Raw genomic sequence first — 3,457 nt, 5'->3', positions numbered from 1 at the left:
GGAAAAATACTGGCTTAAGAAACAAACTTCTTATTTTTTGAAAATTGCTTTCAATTGCTAGTTTACTGTAAAAGAAAACCCATCAACATATCTAGTAATACATACTTTTTAGATAAAATTGTATAAGCACACAAATATTAAAGGATTGCTCTGGAATTTATGGACGCCTGGAATTCGTCCATGTAAATTCACAAGGAAAAATAATTATTTTTCTAACTGCCTCACATTTACCCAGCATCTCACTCTATCCTGTAGAGCTCTATTTTTGTACTCTCTTCCTTTCTTCAGCTGGAGGGAAAAGGACTGAGTTCCAGACTTCTAAACCACCACGCCCTGGCTATACCAAGTTTTGAAGGACATTGTGATGAAGGACTGGATGACATACTTAGTCAAGAACTTTCTTCCTCATCAGTGTCTGTGTGTGTGTGTGCGTGTGTGTATGAAGGGGTGAACAAAATGATGGGAATGTATATCGTCTCAAGCACAAGAGACTCATCAATATGGCTACCAACTGTTGAGGGTCAACTTGTATACTAGGTGGCAAAGAATAAACAAGGATTTACTCATCTAGGAGATTTCGCCAAGGTCCCCTTTGTTTTCCAGTACTTTTCTTCAGGATTTATTGAGGATTTACTCAATTTATTGAGGATTTAGTATTATGTTTGGGATTGGGAATAAAGCACTGAACAAAATAAGACTGTTTGGGGCAGCAGTCTTCACATTTTTTTTTAGTGTATTCCCTGAAGTAATTTTGAAAAGCTATACCCCCTCTTGCAAATTTTTAAGTTGACATATTATTTTTATTTTATTTTATGGTTTTTTAAAGATTTTTAAAATTTTATTATTTTTTATTATTAACATATGATGTATTATTTGTTTCATGGGTACAGGTCTGTGAATCTTAAAGATTTATTTATTTACTTATTTGAGAGAAAAAGAGAGAGCTCGTAAGCAGGGGAAGGGGCAGAGGGAGAGGGGGAGAGAGAATCTTAAGCAGGCTCCATAGCTAGGCAGAGCCCTGCATCGGGCTGAGATCATGACCTGAGCCGAAGCCAAGAGTCCAACGCTTAACTAACTGAGCCACCCAGGTGCCCCCAAGTTGACATTTTACTTTTAAATCAAATTGGCAAAGAATGTAATTTGTATCATTGGCGACTAGGTAACAAATCCATTGCTCTGGTGTTAAGATGGAATTTGTAAGAAGTTTCTTCAAAATATGGAACATTTCCTCCTAACAACTCTGTTACATTAACATTTACTCTGAATTCTTACCAAGTTTTGATTAAAGAAAAAAATTGAGATTTTTATCTAATGAAACAGAACTGAAAAAGGGCTGCTGAAGTCTTATTCACCATCCTAACCACATACAGGTTGTTGGGTCATTTAAAGTACCTGCTCTTATGTTTTAATATTTAAGGGTAAAACCACAGGACTTTTAAGTTGAAATTTTGTAATTTTGGAAAGGAAGCTTAGAAAATACATATTGCAACATTTTATTCTCCGGGGGAGACAACTGATACCCAGAGAGGCAAGGTGACTTGCCCAAGTCACCCAGCTGGTTGGTGAATTTGAGATCCTCTGTATCATTTGGTGACCTTTTCATTATTATGTGATCAAAAATGCTACAACCTCTCCAGTAGGCTTAAGCAAAAATTAATGGTAACAAATAACAATAGAAACCACAATAAGCCTGCATTGTGTAAGAATGAGACAAAATTCTAAATACAAAAATTTCTTTTTTAATAGGAGCAAATAACAACAACAATAATATAATACTCTATTATGTACAAATGAGACAAAGTCTTGGATATAATCATTTCTTTTCGCTTTTTCTTATATTTCTAGTATTTTATTTATTCCATACTATCTATGAAACATTTTGCTTAAACTTTTGAATTAGTTTCACATTTGTATTTGGGACAAATTTACCATCTCTTTTTTTGATTTGTACATCTTCAATATGACTGAGGAAAAATAGAAATACATTCAATTTCATTTTAGAATGGTAAAATGTAGGAGGATGAATTTATCTTAGGTAACATAGAGAATTTGACAAATGATGTAATCTTTAAAATAATTTTAGGATGCACCTTTGAACCAATCAATATCAGTTTAATTAAGTGGTTAGAAGACCTGGTTATACTAGTGAAATCATTTAATTCTGTCTAGCTCAATTATTATCAATAATATTACAGATTTCTGGCATAGTCAACCTGGGGTTTGGAAACTAAAAAAAGGTTATAAACAACAATGAAGACCCTGTAGGAATACTTCTCTGCGTTACTATTCAAATTACTAGAAGAAACTGCAAACATGCTTAATAACTGTTCCTATTGCCATATAACTTCCTAATATTAGAAATGAGAAAAATAGAACTTTCTAAATAGCTATCGGTTTTGATATCCAAATTTGTCATTTTCCATGCAGATGTCTATATCAGGTGCGTGTTTGGACATAAAATACAGACTACTGTTTTTAATGCTACAGTTTGTGTCTGCTTTTATATTCTCCACTGACGTCTGAAATTAACATTTAATGCAAATATTAATTAAATTAAATGAAAATTAAACTAGATCATACATGAATTATAAATACGAAAAAGCATTTGTACTGGGGGTTCCTCACTTAAAGAAAACCCAAAAGGAAACCTAGTCTAATAAAAAATAATATAGATACGGGGTGATTGGTCATTCACACTACAAGTTTTTACCATGAAATAGGAATGCCCCAAATGTCCAAAAAAATAACTTGATTTAAAAAATGCCTTTGGGGGCACCTGGGTGGCACAGCGGTTAAGTGTCTGCCTTCGGCTCAGGGCGTGATCCCGGCGTTATGGGATCGAGCCCCACATCAGGCTCTTCTGCTATGAGCCTGCTTCTTCCTCTCCCACTCCCCCTGCTTGTGTTCCCTCTCTCGCTGGCTGTCTCTATCTCTGTCAAATAAATAAATAAAATCTTTAAAAAATAAATAAATAAATTAATTAATTAATTAATAAAAAATGCCTTTGAGCATAATGTTTGACTAAAGTGAAGGACATCCGTTTTAATGCATGTATGTATCTATTTAATTTTTTAAAAATTAGATAAACTGGTGCTCGCTTTGACAGTACATACACTAAAATTGGAATGATACAAAGATTAGCATGGCCCCTGCGGAAGGATGACAGGAAAATTCGTGAAATGTTCCATATTTGTAACCCTCACGGGGTCCAGAGCCGTCACCTAAAAAAAAAAAAAAGCTGCACTCAGTTGGCTCCCCAAGGCTGAGGAAGGACCTGGTAGCACACAGGGCAGGAGGGGTGTGTTGGAAGCTGAAGGGGGTGCTGCAGAGACCCCAGAGGCCCACACAGGCAACAGCCAGATCCCTCTCCGTGCCCCTCCCTTGCACCTGCATCAGGGACCTGTGATTACATATTCCTCTGCACAAAACGAAAAAACAAAACAAAACAAACAAAATT

At 35.4% G+C, this 3,457-nt stretch overlaps 1 non-coding gene across 1 annotated transcript; it reads left to right on the top strand.

Annotated features, from left to right (window-relative positions):
- The first annotated feature begins 3,090 nt into the window (after positions 1-3,090).
- On the top strand, positions 3,091-3,194 carry LOC113259692 (U6 spliceosomal RNA). The gene has a single exon (XR_003317669.1). It is a non-coding gene; the product is annotated as a U6 spliceosomal RNA (small nuclear RNA).
- Positions 3,195-3,457: the final 263 nt, after the last annotated feature.

This window comes from Ursus arctos, unplaced genomic scaffold (genome assembly GCF_023065955.2).
Source record: "Ursus arctos isolate Adak ecotype North America unplaced genomic scaffold, UrsArc2.0 scaffold_13, whole genome shotgun sequence".
NCBI classification, from domain to species: Eukaryota; Metazoa; Chordata; class Mammalia; order Carnivora; family Ursidae; genus Ursus; species Ursus arctos.
This window is presented reverse-complemented; position numbering and strand designations above follow the sequence as displayed.